The 20751-nt window shown below is 37.8% G+C and overlaps 1 long non-coding RNA gene across 2 annotated transcripts; it reads right to left on the reverse strand.

Annotated features, from left to right (window-relative positions):
- Window positions 1-1802: 1802 nt before the first annotated feature.
- On the reverse strand, window positions 1803-19257 carry LOC308189625. 2 transcript variants are annotated; one of them, XR_013946479.1, is made up of 4 exons: window positions 19167-19257; window positions 18562-18630; window positions 13800-17632; window positions 1803-2474 (listed from the first exon to the last, which is right to left on the reverse strand). It is a non-coding gene; the product is annotated as an uncharacterized lncRNA (long non-coding RNA). The 2 variants fall into 2 exon arrangements; XR_013946480.1 differs by lacking the exon at window positions 1803-2474 and having other exon boundaries at window positions 9617-17632.
- Window positions 19258-20751: the final 1494 nt, after the last annotated feature.

A 20751-nucleotide genomic window follows, 5' to 3' on the forward strand; every position in this document is an offset into this window, starting at 1 on the left:
GAATGTATGAATAAAAGGTTATATTTTATAATTTATCGTAATATTTACTTAAAACTTTCAGTTTCCATGAATATTCATGCCAACAAAATCATTACTTAACACAGCAGCAGAAACAGAACACAAATAAGGCTAATGTACAGCAACAGTGATTGATTTCAAGATGTAAATGAGTATTTGCAATTTTTTTGAGAACAGTAATCAATCAGTTTCGCCTAAATTGTTAGAACAATGTAAATAACATTTGTATACCTTATTCATAGCGTTCTTCTGAATTCTGTGCAGAAACATCATGAGGTATTGATGCCTTGAGTTTGTTTTTTTGTTGTTGTTGTTGTTGCTGTTCTTGTTTGTTTGTTTGTTTTCCCTAACTTCAGTCTTTTGGAAGACCCTCAAGCAATATCTTATTACCACAGCTGTGAATATGAAAAATAAGAAATTCATATGTACTTAATTGATCTAGAAAAGAGTGGGTTCCACCTCCCTTCAGAATCCCTAAATCATTTCCTATATTATTTCCTAATAATCCCTAAAGCATTTCAAGAATGTATATTAGGAGAGAAATCCTCAGTACTCTCCTTCTATATCAGAAGATTCTGTCAGGAAGCTGTAGTACCTTTAGTTATAATCGCTCCTTCAACTTTACGGAGGTCAGTGCAGATGTATACGAAATTTGAAGACCTAGCTAAATGCTGCAAAGTAGCCCTTTATATATGTCTGCGTTAAGATTAATTTAATATATTAGTTAAGCATTTCCTTATTTATAATTGAGTGGTTATGCATGGGCAATTATCTCATTACCACTTAAGAGCCATAAACAACTTCTCTCACTAAAGTTTTCTATGTCCCTTTTCGTTTTTCTTTTTAAAAGCACTGTGTTTATATGTAATATTCTTCAGCAAATATAAATAGCAAGATAAATATTTATGTCATAAGAAACCTTAATTTAAATATATTTTCTTTTATATGTTTAAAATTGTATTTTCTGAATGATGCTGTGTAGCTATTATTACCACATAAATAGCAGGCAGTAGTAGACATGGCTGATGATGGAATCCAACTTAATCCAAAATTCCTTTAAGATTTACAGTAAAAGTCAAAAATTTGGAAGTTAGTTTAAGATAACTATATGTATAAAACCTCTGATGTATCACATTTTCTATCGCAGCACTATCATATATTTTTTATGCTATCATTTCCTTTTTCTAGGTTGTAGATTCATTTTCAGTGACATGACTAAATTAGCGACCACCCACCCTATTGCCAGGCACTTTTTCCCACCATCATGCCACCTTCTGTATTTGCTGCTATCCACAGTTGCATCCAGCTGTTTATGTGGTGAACTGGGGAATTGATCCAGCTGTAAAGGAGCTCAAATATTTTTTGCAGAGATAATTTAGGATAAATTAGTTCATCAATCCAATCCATACTGTGGCTGCATAAACATTTGTGTCAGTGCTGAGCAGAGGCTTCTGTAACAGGGAAAGCCTGGGGAATAGGGGTGGGCTGGGGCACTTTGCAGCATGGCTGCTGCTGAAGAATTACAGCCTCCATGTCTAGGACTCACATTCAACAGTAGCATACCTGAGACATAATTACCTCATTCTGACTCAGGCAGGTTTTCATCATTGCACTGTATGCATACATTTCTGCAAGGAGCAGTTATATTAACTTTATAACTTTGTACCTATTGAAAGCTACGTCTTTCCTTTACCACCCAAATGAGAAATTGGTAGCAGCAGATCTCAGAGGCCCAAGAGGTACCTGCAGTTCCTACATTTATTTATGAACCACCTTGTGCCCTGATCTTGCCTCTGGATCTGCTGGCATAGACTTCTGTGCCTGTCACTTAAATGAGTGGAGCTTCACAGAGGCCCAAAGGGCTACACCAGTAAATGAAGATAGGAAGTAAAAGCTTTAAGCAAGTCAGAGAAGTAAAAATATTGCTGTTGTTGGCTACAGCATATTTTTTCCCACTTCCGGCCACTGAAAGATCTTTCAAATACTTAATTATCTTCAGAATATTTTCTGCTGAAACTGAAGAATATTTGAATGCGCAGGTCTTTCTATTATATCCTCTTATGAAATAGTTGAATAGCCATTTTGGACACTGGAGTTGTGCCTCTTAAATAAAGTTTTAGGAACTCCTTTAATTTGTTTTAGTCTATTATTGGAAAAAGCATAAAAGCAGTCTTATAGATTCAACTTTTGGAGTGCATTTTCTAGTTCAGTCTTTACTTCCACCCCTTAGCATTCACATTGTCTGTATTACCTAACAGTAGTCCAATTTAACTATGCTATTTTTGAGCAGATCTGAATATCAGCTTACCACAGTAATGCCTATTGTTCTTGATGAGGATTCTTGGGCCCAACATCTCAGTGCCATCCCAGTGTAGTATCAAAACAATAGCTCTGGAAAGCTGAATTGCAGTTGGTAGTTGAAGCAGAACACATTTCCCATTCTCTCTCCATTATCCCTGCAAGTGATATATTTCAGAGATAGTACTCTCAGGAAGAAAAATAATGTACTGCTCTTGTGCCTGAGTTATGTATTTGTAAAACTACTCAGGCAGCAAGAGAAACTGAATATTTCAGTATCTGTCTAGTCCTGCTCTGTGGATAAATTTAAAGAAAAAAAAAACTGAATGAAAAGTGCTACAGTTCTTTCATAAACACTAGTACAGATTTCTGAGATAATTTTCAAACAAGGAGTGCAAGGGCAGCAGTTATGTTTGAAAATGCCTGCACATCTGACAACTGTGTATTGATACTCCCTGTTAATCTACATCCTTTGCATTGCAATTGTTCAGAGAATCAGGTTGCACATCATTGTTGAAAAACAACTTTGCAGATATACAGAATGCAGCCTGGACAAATCAGCTAGAAGGGCCCAGAAAAATACAGACGTAAGATGTGCACGTTAATTGATATGTTTAATAGCTGCCTCTGAAGTTATAGAGTAAGCTTTCCACACTAAGCACTGCTAACACTAAGCCCATCATGTTATCTTCCAAGATCTGAATGAAAAGAACTAAGGGTAAGAAAGTTGTAACTCATTAGTAAAAGCCAGTTGTATAGAATCAAGAGATACATTTTTTTTTCCCCTTAAACAATTTTATATTAGATCCATATTTTATGGACATTATAAAAAAAAAAAAAGAAAAAAAAAAGTGGGAGGACATAAAGTCCTCTCTGATGCTAAACAGAGCTTTGGAACTACCATTAGTTATACAGGATACAATTATTAAAAATAGAATTTTCTCTAAAGACAGTCAGTGTTGAGCTGTTTATGGTAAGGAACTGCACATTTATATCAAACATTTTCTCAATGTGTGGAGAAAAGTTGCTTAATTCTCTCACAGGGAGAGAACGTTATAATAGTCTGGCAGATCACCACCTTATATGCAGACCTCAGTGTTGGTAGCGCTTTGAATATATACTACAAAACACTGTCTGTTTCACAGGTAATGTGAAGACCAGATACTAATGCAAGTCTTAAGAGTTTGCTAATCATGGAGCTCTTTAAATTGTTTTTCATTGACAAGGGAAATTAATTTGTAAGGATTGAGGTTCTTTGTCCTTCTGAGCTCTGCAGGCTCTTCATGAGATAGCTCTGTGGTCATAACCATAGCACTAGGTGCATTTGCTCTTCACAGTAGGTTGCAGTGCAGAAGTCCCCAAGCTAGATGAAAAATGCTCCAGAGCTGGAAGCTGCATAAATGCATATAAATGCCTGTGATTGCTCAGAGCTAATAAGCCCCAATAACAGGCTGGTCTATTTAGCAGGGACTTAGCCCTCTGCTGTTTCTGTCTGCTGCGCTAGGTAGGAAAATACGTATGTTCAGCAACCCTTTTCACTATATAGACATATATAGCTTGCTCAGGGGTCTCTAATGTGATACCTCTCTGGGCTCTGAAGCCTGTTTTCTATCTGGAATATTCTAAAGAAATGGACAAGATGGAGATTTCAGATTAAATAGATAATAGTCCTATCCACAGATATTTTCTTATTCTGTGTAAAACATGAGCAGTCACTTAGAAAATGACATGCAAAGTCTCCATGAGAAATAATAACAAATACCAATACCAATAACAAATACCAACAACAAATAACAAATATGGTATTCACTCACTGAATATGTCAGGAAGCTCCTTATATAACTGACTATGGTTAAATACAGATTCACTCTATATATGGATTCAATTCTGTGAACAGTTCTTTGAAAGGTTCCAAAAGTACAGAGCTCTGGTGTGTGCTTCAGTAAAGAGGTACAGACAGAGGAGAGCAATGGAGTCATGCTGCAAATTATTATAGATTTATGGACTGTTTTGCAATTCTAGAAATGTAAATTTTTCATTGCATATGAAACTATGGATATAGAAATGTTTTAAATTGAAAGGGACACTAATTAAAAATAATAATTAAAAAAATTAGCAGTATATTGTTAAGACCTCATAAACTTTTAGTGTTATCTGCCAAAATAAGAGACTGTTTTCTGAAAGAGATGACACCTTCTATGATCTGAGCAACACAATGCCTGAATAAGGTTATTACCTCTTCAAGTGCTCCCCTGTTCTTCTCATCTAGCACCCATGGGCCTAAATTAAACAGACTAGTGAGAGTAAATTAACATTTTAATCTATGCACACATTATAGGGTAGAAAGAAATCAGACATACCTTGACAGAGATACCCTTAGAGTTTATTGAATCAAATGCATACTGAAGTTTATAATTTAGACCTGTAGAACATATTTATATAGCAAAGATATGGTTTATATGTATGTATAAATATATATCTAGTCTCTCTGGGTAACTACATTTCCTTCTGCCTCCTTTGAACTCACAAAAGCTTTCAGAGAGAAAAGATTGTACTTAGAAGTTACTTATAATTCTGAGGACCTGGTTAAAAGAACTAGAATCCAACAGCTTCCTATAAATGAATAAAGCTCATAACAGTACAAGGTTCCTTCTTCCTCTATTTCTGACTGTCTTCCTATTGTTTTAGTTAGCATTTCTGAGCCTGCATGATTTTCAGGTTCTTTGTTTGTAACCAGCCTACAGCGTTTGAAAAAACAATAAAGGTGGTGTTGTCAAATTCACCATATTCATTTAGACATTTTATTAATCAAAAATCATCTTCAAATCTCTTCCATATTGAAAGCTACCTTGTTTAAGCTTTACTTTAAGTTTAATATGATCTCACAAAATATTTACAATGCAGTAACACAAATTTCATAGAATTAATCCTGTCCTATGATTGCCTATATCTGTCATTAAATACTTTCTACATTTACTGAGTTCAATGGCTAAATTTCAGTATTTCTTTGCTTTTTTTTCCCCCTAAATTCAGAATTCTTCCATACTTTAATGTCAGGCAATTTATAAGAAGCATTTTGATATCACAGTTGCATAGATTTTTTGTTGTTGTTGTTGTTTGCTTGATTGTTTGGGGGGAGGGGGAAAGAGGTTTTTTGATTGTTTAACGTTTTAGGGAACTGAAGTGGCATGCTATAGCTTTCCTCCATCTCCAGAATCTTCACTGCTCATTTACACTACACGCCTGATAACTTTTTCAACTTACCTGAAGGGTACTTCTGTTGAGTAGAGACACTCCAAGGCAAAATCAATCTTCCTAATGGTGGAGAGAATTGTGCCACCTCAGTTGGTATTACAGGTTATTTAGCATAAACATATGTGTTCCTATTAAGGGCCATCCACATTCAACTAAAATGAGTCACTTGTGTAAGAAGTTTTGTTTATAAATCTGAGACTAATTTCCCCAGTCTATTTGGTATGTGCCATGTGGTATAAAATTCTACAAATGTCAGTGTGCAGCCTCATAATATATTTCTCTGAGAGCAAAATGTAAAGTCATTATGCAGTATATTTCTCAACAGAATTATAAATAAATAGAGCATGAAAAATAAAATAATTTCTAGGTGAAGACCTTCACTACTTATCTCTAAGTTAAAATGCGATTATTTCTTCAGTAACAAAAACCCACTGACTTGGTAGGTATGTTAACATAGAGTTAATACAGATTATATTAATTATGTGCACAGATAATGACCTGTTGGTTAAAGGGCTTCATTCCCCTGGATTTTACTGCTGACTATATGCTCCATGTCCACATGACTGTAGTGCGATTGCCCTTGTCTGAAAGGCTTTTTTCAGTTTCACACAGAACAGAGAGATTGAGTCAGTCAGGTTTTTGACTTCCTTGTAGGTGCCCTTTTTTTTGCTAGTGTCTCTTTCATCTGTAACAGTCAGACGGGAGAGTTTTGCATTTCAGAAAATGTTTAGTCTATATTTTGGCTGTCTTTTAAGTGCTAAAATTTGTGGAAATTTCATCCTTCCTGAGCATGCCTGAGCCTCTTGCAGGGCTCAGCGTTCAACCAACTACATCTATGCTGTCACCACAGGGCGGCTGGGGCGGAGAAGGGAGGAGGAAGGGAATGAGGAATGGTAGAGGCATGCAAACCCAGGCATGGAACACACATCCTTGTGTTCCTTGTTCTGCAGCTCTGTGCCATAGTATGCATATGAAGCATAATATGCACATGAATTACTGCAGTATCTTGTCTCTGCCACAACATATCTGTAAGATAGGTAAGATGAGGGGGAGGGGAAGGGGAAGGTATTGCAGATGTGGTCAGGTCTGTTGCCTGTTAAAATTTAATACATCTGGGCTGTTCAGCATCTACCAGCAGGGAGAGACAGTAGCTGCCATGGGTCTCAGCAATATCTGACATATGGGATATAGTATTTGTGTATGATGTTGGCTGCCTCAGTATACTGCATTTAACCAATGCCGTCTTTTTGCCTGGTAAATTTGGATCTCTTCGTGGTTGTGGTTACAGTGTTTGAGGACAATGTCAGACCACAAGTTCTGACTAAAACAATGCTTAAAAGCCCCCTGAGAGAAGGATTGCAAATATTGTGGCCTCTGCTGTGGGTATGTGTGTTGACTTTTTTAGCGGGTCTCTTGCAAAAGACATTTGGGGAGCAGACAGTTATAGCTGATGTGACCACAGAGGCAGTGAAAGAATACTTGAAGGTGTGGGTACACTGCTTGAGCTGGCAAGATTTTGATGGCATTGGAAGCTGGCCCACTTTGCAGATAACCCAAGGACGTGTATTCAAAGAAGCTGAGATTTTTTTTAATGAGGTGGTGTAAACCACACAAACCTGCATCCTGGGATAAGTGTGGACAGCCAGGGAAAACTCCTGCCAGTATCAGTGCCAGTTGTGAACTCACCCATGAAGACTATTTGGCTGCACAGGATGGCACTGTCAACTGGTCAGGAGGTTCAGGTGGAGCGGCTAAGTTGCATTTGACACCATTCAGTGAGCCTTAATACCTAGACTGATGAGACCTCTATATAGTGATATAGATAATATATGAAAACAACATAGGAAAAGCCAGTGAAATTCCTCTGTATTGAGCAATTATTTCTGACACCTTCTAGCTAAATATCATCACTTCCACACAGACAATGACACCCTTAAATGCCATGACTGTAGTTTAAATGGTTATAACAGTTCACACTATTCCTGTAATCCATATAGAACTTTATATGACAAAATTTGATGTCAGTCTTGAAAAGGGGAGTCTTAAATAAAGACATCACATACCAAAATAAAGCTGCTAAAAACAATGACAGCTGTCAGGGTTATAAAGTCATTCAGAAAAGGAGGGTTGCACTTTTGTGATACACTTTATGATACAATTTTTAATTACATGATCACACATTTTTTTTTCTTTTCTTGCAAAGTAGATTTGTAACACTGAATAAACAGTACCAAGTCTTTTCTATAGATGAATGAGTAATATATTCAAGGCATGTATTTCCCATAGTTGCACACAAAGTACTGTAAGGTCATGCAATTAAAGACTATCATAATTCTCATGTTGAACTGGCAATTTCATTTATGACATTGCTGAACTTTCTAGTATTAAGTTAAAAGTTTGTAATGTACACATAAAGTAGTTTTTACTGTGCACTTATTTTCTACTTTGTTTTTCTTTTGTTTGTTTTACTTTATTATGTAGTCAGAATTAATTTAGTTTGCCTAATTAGAATATATACAAGCCTATATCATCTTTAGAAATGTGAATTTTCAGTTTAAATGTGCAATAATTAAGAGCAAATGGGACTGAGTACTTAAAATAGTGACAGCTCTGTATTTTAAAATGTTGGGATGCAGTTGTTTGGTTACAGAGAACAAGAGAAGAAAGCTGGAACGATGCCAGTAAAGACATATTCACTAAGAAATTTACTTTTATCTTAGAGATCAAAGGAACACATGATTTTCAGCAAAAATTTAGATTGAAAGTGATAAAATTATAATGCACATTGCAGATGATGAGCAAAGTAATTGTTTAACAATTTGCAGGAAGGTAGAGATTTATTTTTTATATCTATATATGAGAGCAAATGAAGATATAAAGTAGCTCCAGCACGTTTTTAGTTTGTCAGAGGATATATCTTAAAAACTGGAAAAGTAACAGCCACTAGATACATTCTTGAACTGAAACCATATTCGTATAAAAAAATCAGTATGTACTGTTGCCTAATCGGAACAATTGGGGACATCTAATCTTAGTAATGTCTCCGTAATTGGTACAGACTACAAAAACAACGGAATGAAGAACACAATTAGTATAATGAGTTAGCCTGTTCAACCCTGACTCTTGGCAAGCACTAACCCAAATATTTCCATTATGTACTCTTTCAGAAATAATTCTTGTAGGAGTGTATGCCTTCTTTCTTAACAAAACAGCTTGACCAATTCTAATATTTATTACACAGGCTAGTCAAGAGTATTCATGCATAGAAAAGAGGGTCAAAGTTTTCACATTTTCTTCCATTTTTCCCCACATGAAATTGGAATGAGAAAGTGTTGTGCAGGTGCCAATATGCGTCTTTCTCCCCACAGTATTGGAGCATTGATGGAGATAATAAAAGACATAAAACTATCCTAAAGCTTACAGAGGGTTGAGATAGGAAAGCTTTATAAAAGCAAACCTCTTGTACCTCTACTGAAAAAGAAGGTTTAAAGTAAATCCAGGGCTCTACATTAGCAAACGTAAATGGCATACCTCTATTGATTCAAAGGATTGTTCCTACTTATGCCAAAAGTTAATTTGTCATCAAAGCACCATTCAAAGGTTTGATATTCCACTGTTTTATGAAGAAAAGTAGTTTAAGGATTAAATTTATTTTCCCTTTACCTTGATTTGTGTGTAGTTTTCCATTTCTGAAGGATCTGGGGTTTGCTCATAACAGCATGAGCTTCTTTACATTACAAGCCATAATATTATATACCTAAAAGTTCAGAGATGAGTTGAGTTACTAATTCTTAATAGTGGCTACTGTCTTCACAGTAGGAATACACATATTATTCATAAACTGCTCTCCTCTCACCAGATAGTAATTTTGTTTGCGGTTTGTTTTAAATGAGCTGTTTAAAATTCTGTAATTAATTCAGTGTACATGGCAAAAAATGACAGATGGTTATGATAAAGGAACTTAATGCCTCATGGAAGCAAGTCAAACCACAATCAGTAACAGATGTTTTCTGCAAAGCCAGATTGTGTGTGTGTATATGTATACATATTATATATATATATATATAGTGATAATATGCATTTATATTTGTGTTTATATGTATATCAGTCTGTATTCATAAATGTTATTTGAATATGCCACAAAGTGCAAAAGTTGTGATGTTTCTTAGCACAGTAATGACCATGCTTATTGGTGCAATCACACAAGTGCAATCACAAAATTCTATCAAGAACAATACCTTCAATTCTCCTTAAATTTTAGAAAACATCTACACAGATATCACCTTTAGTGACTTGTTGGTAAAGTAAAAATATTAGAGTCTCGTTATCAAGACAAAAAGTCAAAGCAATATAGTTCCCAAAAATTTGAGAATTGTAGCAATCAACCTGTATATTAGAGATTTCAGAAAGGCTGTTAGTGGAAAAGGCACCAGTGAAACCAAGCTGGTGTTTAACAGTAGCCAGAATAGCTGTTTGCTTATGGATGGAGCTTAGTCAGGCTCCGCTGTCACAGGCATTGTTTTCCAACATTTCCTTTATCAAAATTACATACTTCATAGCACATACATTGATTCACATTTTTAAGCCTAACCATCATAACCAAGCATACCTAACAGGTAAAACACAGCTTCAGAGGGATCAGGCATTTCCTGACACTTTTTCCCTACATCAAACTGCAATCTCTGATAATAGTAATCTCACATTGTCTTGTATGAGGCCAACTCCTGCTGCAAGGTGATGCCACAACTGAATCAGTCCTTGGTACATGTTTGGGTCCATTTAAGCATGTCATGAAAAAACAACAAAAGGACTAGTGGTTTCAGTTCTAGAATTTGGCTGGCTTCTAAATCTGGCTCCAGTCAATCTAAGAACCTGGACTGTGTATACACCTTGGCCACGACCCAGCTTCATATCTATTTAATACCAACATGCACGCCAGGCCTTCTGTTCATACCTCCCTTCTCTTTGCAGAAAATAATTGAACAGAAGATGCAGTACACACTGACAAGGTTCCTGGCTTGCAAGATGAGAAGTCAGGACTCCAGAGGTATGTAGAGCCTGGATATACCTTGCAGACCCTAGGTGTTGTCAACTAATGCGATCTCCTCTGCTGCTCCAGGTTCTTTCAGCTCAGCTGGGTTTTACTAGTGCCTATGAAAATCTTTTCCTCCACGTACATTTACACTGAATACCCATTTGTATTGTTGGAGAGAAGAAAACAGAAATGAACGTTTTGATTTAAATTCTGTCACTTCTAAATCTGAAGAGCTTGCTTGAGCTACAGAAAGAGTGCAACCTGCTAGTTTTCAGAAAAAAAATAAAATCAGGTGGGAAGCACTTAATCAAAAATTCTTTTGAGGATCACAACACTCTATTTAAGTAAAGAACTCTTTAAAAGTGATTGTCAAATACGTGAGTTAAAAAATTATAGGTCTAAGTAAGGCTAGTCAATTATTTTGGATTACAGATACTTATATATTTATTTATCTATCACAGGAAAAATGTTCAGCTCTTCAAAGAGTAAGAATTACTTTTGAATATCTTTATATTGCTATTCGGCTGTCTTTATATGTTTTCCTTGCTTTTAGATATTCATGTCTTGGACCTGATCCTTCTTGTGATGCATTGAGTAATCAAACCCTCAAGGAACTGAAGAGGGTTAAGTATCTCTCAAATGTTTAGTGTTCTAAGAGTTTGCTTTTATAGAGATATATAGAAATGTAGATGTAAGGCTGCACCCCATCAAACTAACAAGAATTGTTGCCCAACTTTAAAGAGAAATGTAATGGCAATACTCAAAATCAAGGATGGCAAAATCACAGAATTATTGCTATAAATCACTGGAAGAAGTGCAATGGTGAATAGTGAGAGCTCATTGTCTCTGAGTTTACATAGCCTGCTCCTTCTGGCTCTTAGCCTAATCATTAGACCAAACATTATGCTGCTTCGTGATGTGGATTCTATCTGGATTTTTTTGCTCAGTTTTTGTCATGCAAAAGATGCTGCAAAGCTTGAAGTAATCTCACTGAAATGAATAGCTCATTTGAAAGTGAATAGAATAGTGACCTGTCTTGGAAATGTTTAAAGATTTTGGAAGCCTACATTAAAGTTCCCACACAAAAGGTTCTCCCAATTGTACTAGAGTATTTACAAGTGCATAGTCCCTCCAGATGGAATCTATTAGAGTCAGGAAGATTTGAATCAGAGATATAATCATCTTCTAGAGAGTTTCTGTTGTAAACAGACAATACTGACAAAAAGTAACCGTAACCCAGAAATGTAAATACCCAAGAATACATCTTGCAGACATTCAAACATAAAACTGGATCAGAACTTAAGTCCTGCCTCCAAAAGTGTTTGCAAATGTCCAGTTTTCTGATTTATAGGGTGAGATCATAGTTAAAACTTTCATGTTCTGATTCTGTAACATACTTTGTACCTGCTGACATCCAGTTAAAACAAAAGTAAAACAAAAAATGCATTGAAATATTGGATAGGAAAAGATGAGATTACACCACAAAAAAAACCATAATAAATAATAATTGAAAGTATTAAACTGGTAATCTGCAAGTTGCTTCTTGGTAATATTTAAACATGTCCTGATTTTTGCAGACCTGTGGTTCTGTCTTGGTTTTGACTGGGATAGAATTATTTTTTTTCACAGTATCTGGTATGGTGCTGTGTTTTGGATTTAGGATGAGAATAAAGGAGCCAGGAGTGCCCCTTCTCTGTGGTCCAAAGGCAACCCCTAGGGAGCATGTGAGACCAGGTGCGCTGCAAACAGAGTGGGCAGTCAGGGCATGGCGCAGTATTTTGTGCGGCAGTGTGCACAGGCAGGGCGAGCAAGGCAGGGTGCAGGGTGGGTCATTTTGTATTCTGTGAGCAGCAGATGAAGGGCCTTCTACTGTAAGAGAAATGGTGTCCACCCACTGAGCCTGCTGGTCTGAGGCTGAAACCCAGATGGAGGGGCAACAACCTCCCCAGGCAGAGGCCTACACCCAAACAGATCTCCTGAGGATAGAAAGCGCTGCCCAGACCCTCAGTTCCAGGGAACTCCAGTCCCTGGAAGTTACCCTACGTCCTGAATGCAGAGCTGGATAAAGTTTTCAAACAGGTGGCTCTGTTGCAAAAGGAGTTCATCAGGCAATGTAGCATCCAGGAATGTGAGCGGGAGATTGAGAAATGGTATTATATGCTGACATGATCTGAGCAACAGCCCTGCCTTAAGCCCTAGCAAGGGGAAGGTAAACAAGCTTCCAGCCCTGAACAACCATGTTTGAAAGACTCACAGGAGAAGGGAGAGTGGACCCTTATGTCTGTTAGGAACTGGAGGAGGAGTTTCTCCCTTGCCCCTGAAGCACCCCCTACACAACAGATATGATATTCTATGGAAGGAGAGGGGAGACTGTGAGAGAACTAGCAAAAACCTCAGAAAGGCCAACCATACAAATTTGGCTCAGTCTCCCACATGCATCAGAACCAGTCCCACAAAAAAGGCATAAAGGGTGTTAGTCATTGGAGACTCCACTCTGAGAGGCACTGAGGCACCTATTTACCATCCAGATAATCTCCACAGAGTGGTTTGCTGCCTGCCTGGGGCCCACATTCATGATATTACGAAGAGGCTTCCAAGACTGGCAGCTCCCAAAGACTACAACCCCTTCCTACTTTTTCACATAGCTGAAGTGCCTCTACAGCAACACATGCAGCATGGGAAACCAGCAGGAGTTGGAAAACATGGTGCAATTAGACAAATACGACCTGACTGCTGTCACAGAAATGCGGTTGGACAGATCACACAACTGGAACACTGGAATAGAGGGCTACAAGCTCTTCAGAAGAGATAGACAGGGAAGGGGGTGAAGGGGTGTTGCCCTCTACATTAGGAAGGGATTGATTGTGAACAGATGCCTCTGAGAAACGGCCATGAACAGGTTGAGAGCTTGTAGGTGAAAGTTACAGACCACACCAATAAAGGACACTGTGGTCAGGGTCTACTACAGGACACCTGATCAAGGGGAGCCTGTGGATGAGGCATTCTTGCTTCAACTACAAGAAGCATCACACTCACACACTCTCATCCTGATGGGGGACTTCGGCCACCTGGATGTCTGCTGGAAAAGCTACACAGCAGGCTGTAAGCAATATAGAAGATTCCTAGAGTGTGTTGAGGATAACTTCCTGGTCCAAGTATTAGACAAACCAACCAGAGGAGAAGTGCTACTGACCTGGTGCTCACCAGTGAGGATGGACTCATTGAAGAGGTCGATTGGAGACAGTCTGGGCTGCAGCGACCAGGCCCTGGTTGAGTTATCTCAAGGAACGTGGTCCTGGCAAAGAGCAAAGTCAGGACTCTGAACTTCCGAAGAGACAACTTCAACATATTTAAAGACCTAGTGGATGAGATCCCCTGGAACACTGTCCTCAGGGACAAAGGAGCTGAAGAGCTGGCAACTCTAAGAATGTTTTCCTTAGAACAAAAGAACTCCCCATCCCCCTGTGTAAAAAAGTGAGCAGGGAGGGCAGAAAACCAGGATGGCTGAGCAAGGACCTGTTGGTTAAACTGAGGCACAAGAAGAAAATGCACAGGCAGTGGAACCAGGGACATGTGGCCTGGCAAAATTATAGGGATACCGTTCAGATATGCAGGTATGGGAGTGTGGCCATGGGGGTCGACAAGCCCCATGGTTGGTGATAACATCAGACTCTTAACGATGAGTCCATCAGGAATGTAAAGAGTTTAGAGGGAACAAAGAAGGGTGATTCAGGAGATGCCTTGTTGTCTCAGGTTGCTTGTTCTCCAGCCCTTAAGGCATGGAAGTTGCTGGGTGTTTGGGGTTGCCGGGCAAAGTTGTTGACCAATGAATAGTTAGCGAAACAGTACTGTTGTGGGGCAAATGGTATAAGAAGGGGACCTGTCCTCAAGATGGGGTTGCAACAAGGAAAATGAAGTTACGCCCTCAATATGAGAGATGAAGTTAGGTCCTCAGTGAGAGAGATGAAGTTACGTCATAAATAAAGTAGCAGCAGTTACTGATCCTAAAAGAACCCTGGTGTCCATGTGGTCGCTACGCCACATGCAGGGATGGAAACAGGAAAGCCAAGGCACAGATGGAACTGAGCTTGGCAAGGGATGCAAAGAATAACAAGAAGGGATTCTATAGGTACATTGCACAGGAAAGAAAGACCAAGGAGAGTTTCATCATTCCCTCTGATGGATGAAAAGGGTGAACTGGTAACAACAGACATGGAGAAGGCTGATGTACTCAACTGCTTCTTTGCCTCAGTCTTCACTGCCAGTCAGGCTTCCCAAGTCTTTCGTTTCCCTGAACCCACAGATGAGGGCTGGGGGAGCAAAGTCCCTCCTACTGTAAGCAAAGAGCAGGTTTGAGACCTATCCCAGGGTCCTGAAGGAACTGGCTGATGCTGTTGCCGAGCCTCTCCCCATCATATTTGAAAAGTCCTGGCAGTCAGGCAAAGTCCTGGGTGACTGGAAAAAGGGAACCATCACTCCCATTTTTAAAAAAAAAGGTAGAAAGGAGGACCCAGGGAACTACAGACCAGTAAGCCTCACCTCTGTCCCTGGGAAGATCATGGAACAAATCCTCCTGGAAGCAGTGTCAAGGCATGTGCAAGACAGGGAGGCGATCTGAGACAGCCAGCATGGCTTCACCAAAAGCAAATCATGCCTAACCAATCTGGTGGCCTTCTATGATTGAGTGACTGCAACAGTTGACATGGGAAGATCAACCGAAGTCATTTACCTGGAGTTCTGTAAGGCTTTTGACATGGTCCCGCAACATCCTGATGTCCAAATTGAAGAGATTTGGTTATGAAGGGTGGATCATTCAGTAGAAAAGGAATTGTCTTGAAGGTTCCACCCAGAGCTTGGTGTTCAATGGTTCTATGTCCAGGTGGAGGTCTGGTGAACCTCAGGGGTCTGTCTTGGGACAGATACAGTTTAATATCTTTATCAGTGACATAGACAGTGGGATTGAGTACACCCTCAGCAAATTTGCAGGTGACACCAAGCTGAGTGGTGCAGTTGACACAACAGAAGGAAGGGATGCCATCCAAAGGGAACTGGACAAGCTTGAGAAGTAGGCCCATGTGAACCTAATGAGGTTCAACAAGTCAAAGTGCAAGGTGCTACAGCTGGGTCAGGGCAATCCGAGACAGGAATACATACTGGGAGAACTCATTGATAACAGCCCTGCAGAGAAGGACTTGGGAAGTCTAGAGGATGAAAAGCTCTACCTGAGCCAGCAGTGCATGCATGTAGCCTAGAAGGCCAACTGCATCCTGGGCTGCATCAAAAGAGGAGTGGCCAGCAGGTTGAGAGAGGTGATTGTCCTCCTCTGCCCTGCCCTTGTGATGCCCCACTTGGAGTACTGTATCCAGGTTTGGGAATCCCAGTGCAAAAATCACAGAATCACAGACTAGCTGAGGTTGGAAAGGACCTCTGAAGATCGTCTAGTCCAACACCCCTGCCAAGCAGGATCACCTAGAGCACTTTTTTTTTTTTTTGGTCCACTTTAAAATCTTTTCGTTCTTCATAGATATGAAACTGGAGACTACAATGAAGTTTAAAAAATAGCTACCAATTTTTAAAATGAAATATATAATGATAAATTAGAAAACAACTTTTCTTTGGAGGGTTTGAAATCCCTTACCAAGATTTGCCTTATTTCTCGTTATATGCCATATCTAAGAATGCTCCAAGAAATAGAGGATGCATTGTTATCAGAATACTTTTTCTTTTACAAATTTTCAGAGTATCTTCTAGAATTTACCCTCCGGAACAGAAAATACCCTCTTGAATTAAATGAATTTTAGGACTCTCAGAATGCTCCTTTCCTTTGAAAAGCTATTATCTAAAATGTAAATAAGTCTCTACATGATAAAACTTGCATTCTGTGCTTTTATTTAAATTACTTTTAATAAATTTATTTTTGCTAAGGCATAGTGGTTTAAGAAATCTGAAAATTCCTTTTGTCCATAAATTTTTGATATCAAAATGGCGTCATTGTCTATACAGCCCAGTAGGCTCAGATTCATTTTGCATTACCTAAGATATAATTGGGCAAACAGATGAGAGTTTGTACTAGGAAATAAACATATACATATGCATATTTATGTATACATAGGTATGTATATCTGTATGTATGTTTATCTCTACCTGACTGAATTTTCTTCATATTTGTCTGCTCTTTAAAATGTAATGAAGTGACTGGTGGGATTTCCTTGATCATCAGATACTCATGAGAAATTTTCCATGAAAAGAAATTGCAAGCTTAGATGTTGGAAACAGCATGTTATAGATTACTTTGAATTTCAAATTTCAAATGTGAATACCGTGAACCTTTACTTGACAGCTGATTCCACTTCTAGTAGAAGCCCTTCAACTTGGGCAGAAAAATGAGAATGATGTCGTAAGAATACAGACTTTGTATAAGGAAAAGGAAAGAGAAGGCTCATTACAGTTACAGTTTGTACTCCAGTGGCCCTTAATTTCTATCTATGCTAAAAAACAACAACATGTCACAGTACCACATCCTGATCAAAGTGTGGAACACTCTTCTGATCCTCAAAACAATCCTACCACACACAGAATGTTGTCACAAAGACTATGGGAGACCAAGAGAATGTAAAAAAAAGTCTATGAAATGCAAAATATAGTATCATCAGCCTGGAAAATAGAGGCAAAGTTATTCTCACTATTGGAATGCCCCTTATACTATGTGTTTTCTCATTTGGTTCCTAGTTTTTTTCAGTTTGACATTTCTTACAGTACATAATCCTTGCAACAAGATTCAGTGCTTACAGTACAACAACAAGCAGCAGCAAGGCTCGTCTACATATTCTTCCAAGTTATTTTCCTTAGCATGTGATCAGACTTTGAAAAATATGTTGTTTTGTAGCTGGTTTTGTCACGCAAGCTTCTGCATTTAGAAATAGCTGTGTGAGCAGCAGGAGAATTTGTTCTCTGGCTTGGTCTCTGATTAGATTCAACTCTTGAGGCAGAGCTTCTCTCTGGATGTTACTGCGTGGGCTGAGATTTCTGAAAGAAGAGATTACCAGTTGTGACGATCTGTTCCAGAACTGGTACATGTATTGACAAAACAAATGATACTGAGTGTTTTTCTGAACTTTCTGCCATTGCAACCACTACTGCTGGCAACTGGAGTCAGAATACAATACCACTGTGACAAAAAAAAAAAAAAAAAAAGTGCAGTAATTTAATTTCTCCAGAAATGCTTTTATACTTGCAATCAGGAGTTCAGCATCTAGTAAATAGATTAAAAAGGTTATATGTAAAACTAAATGACTTGGAATCTGCAATCACTGGTAGTTTAGGAATTCAAAATATCAATAAGTAAGCTGTAATCAAACAAAAACCAAACTCATATCTGCTTAATTCTGGAAACACTTTTCTAACAAAGTTACTAACAATCAGGTACTGCTGTATAATTAGAAACAGTATATTCATCACTAACATGACAGTAGTTTAAGTTCTACATTTTGGTGTTGAAACCCCACTTACCCAAATCTAAACCCTTGATCTCAAAAAGCCAGAAGAACATTGCAGCCTAAATAACAACTGTGCTGAAACATTATAGGATGAAAGTTAACAACAAAAAAAAGTTAAAGCCCAAAGTCTGGCATTGAATATCTATTTTGAGAAATTTAAAGGGTACACGTGCTACAAAATAAAGCATGTCTCTTTTAACAGCATGTACATATGGTGTTGTATTTACTTCTGTAAAGAATTTTATCTTAAATCCCATTGCATTCCAACTGTCTTGCAAAGAACAATATTTTAAAAAGCCCCACTCCCTGCTGGTTTTATTGCTGTGTGTTTATGAGAAACAGTGTGCATATTGTTAGTAGTTTCCCTTAACAACATTAAATGAAAGTCTTAGGGAAAGTATCAGGAAAAACTGTAATATTTTTTGTCTTTCTTAATAAAATGCCAGGCAAATTTCTTACCTTTTTACCTTGCCTCCACAGCTTCTGATTGGAATCCTAACTTTTTTCCCTCAAGTTTGAGAAACCTTACTTAGAAAACAAACAAATAAACAAAAAATAATTCCTTCCATCCCAAACGTTTATAACCTGTAAATTGCACTTCAAAAACCTCTAATATTTTACAGACAATACACTATTGATGTAAAATTTCAATTCCCTTCCTTGTTCTGTGGAGGGAAAATGCAATGTGAAAAGCACATTTGCTTTTCAAATATCAACCTACCAGCCAACCTAGCTAACCATTGGTCCCCGTCCTGGCACTAAACCATGAGTTTCTTGGACACACTGAGTGACTGTATCTTCCATTTACTTTAGTTAGATAGATTAGATATAAGTAAGAGCATCTAAAAATATGATACTGAATGCTACAAAAAGTCAAGGGGCACAGGCAGGTGCTGCCTGAGAGTGATTAAGAGTTTTCTAACTTGAAATGATATTCACAATGTAGAGGATTAAAACAGGAACCGTGCAAAAGAAAATCTGTTTCCCTGTTGTAGATAGAGGCTTCACTGTTTTCCTGTTTGAACTGTTAAACCTCTCCTCTATATTAGATACATTGTACACACCCAGTTCAGGTTCTCAGTGCAACAGGCTCCTGTCACAGAAAAATTTGCTGACCCTGTCAAGCACTCTTATACTGTTGCGGGGGGGAGAGGGGGTTGGGGGGACAACACAAAAAAAACAGCTGAAAGCATTTGAAAAATCTGCTTCTGCTTTTAAACAACTTTCCACTGTTAACTGTGGAAGAAAATAAGGGGCAGTCATTATGATGACCTTTAGGTCCAGTTAGATGGTAGCTGCTGAAAGTTCTCAGGATTAAATCATTTGATGTTTTTTCTCTTTTATTCTGTTTCTGAGATGCTAACGCCTGCTGAGTAATGTTGCTGGCTTGGTTCTACTTACTGCTGATGCAGGTTGATTTCCTAAATATGGCAGTGGTAGTCACTTGAACGACATTTACATTCAATACACAACTTAAAGTGTATATAAAGGATATATAAAGTGTAATAATAATAATATGCAAACAAACAATAAAGCACAACTTTTCTGCCCCAAAGTTTTTCTTCAAATAAAGCATCTTTGCACCAATCTGCAAACTGGAGTTTCACCCTGGCTTTTGCAGCTACCCTGGTTAGAAGACAAATGATGCTCGAAGCTCAGTCTGTATGTCCTCAATGACTCATGGAATTCTACAATGGGGTGGCAATAAAAAAATGCATCTATACCTTATTAAAGGAGTCTGTTAGCAGATAATCTTGGCGTTTTTGGTTTGTCTGTTTGTTTGTTTCCTAAACAGGTGTCAGCTAAGTGACTGGCTAGTTAACTAATTGGAATCCCAGATGAGTTCTTCCCTCTGTAACGAAATATTTTAAATAAATGGTAGATTAATAAAATGGTCAAAATATTTATTATCATCATGTTAATAATTGAGTAGAGTAATTATTTCTACTATTGTATTTTGGGAGGAACTGTTGGAAGTAAAGGATATATTCTAACATAGAACTGTTGTGCAGAATGAAACTTCCAGCTACAACTATATCCCAGGACAATCTTAAACTGAGATGTTGAAAAACAGCAGAATACAGATGACATTTTTATTGAAAAATTGAAAAAACTTCTTTAATGGATATCTGTTATTTCACAACTTGCTTCTTTTATTATGACCTTTTGCTTTAAAAAGAAAAAAAAGTTGATTTTATATAATGTTTATATAAATACATATGATGTTTAATGTTGTTTCTTTTAAATTCAGGAAAAGATGTATAAAAGAAGGACTTTCAGTACCCACTCGATAGAATTCAAAATCTTTATCAAGTCTTGATTTCTGTTTAAGCCTTGTTGCCTTGTGCTATCCATCTCTCATTAAAGAGCAAATGAGCATTAAGGACTGCTGATGAAAAAGGACATAACAAGAATGTTAATATGTTGTTCCAATGATTTACTTCAAAATGTTTGTTTTATAACCTAATCTGAACTTCACTAGCTGGACTATGTTCTTAGATTTGAGAAAGCAAAATCTTTGTCAGGAATAATTCCTCAGCTTTCTTATCTGAGGTAGTCCTTTTTATAACAGAAGCATTTTTTGTCAGATAATGTACTTAGTTTTAACAAAACTCTTTTCAAATTTTGTTGACTAGCAACAGAAAAAAA

This window comes from Anser brachyrhynchus, assembly GCF_964034855.1.
Source record: "Anser brachyrhynchus genome assembly, chromosome: 2".
Classification (NCBI taxonomy): Eukaryota; Metazoa; Chordata; class Aves; order Anseriformes; family Anatidae; genus Anser; species Anser brachyrhynchus.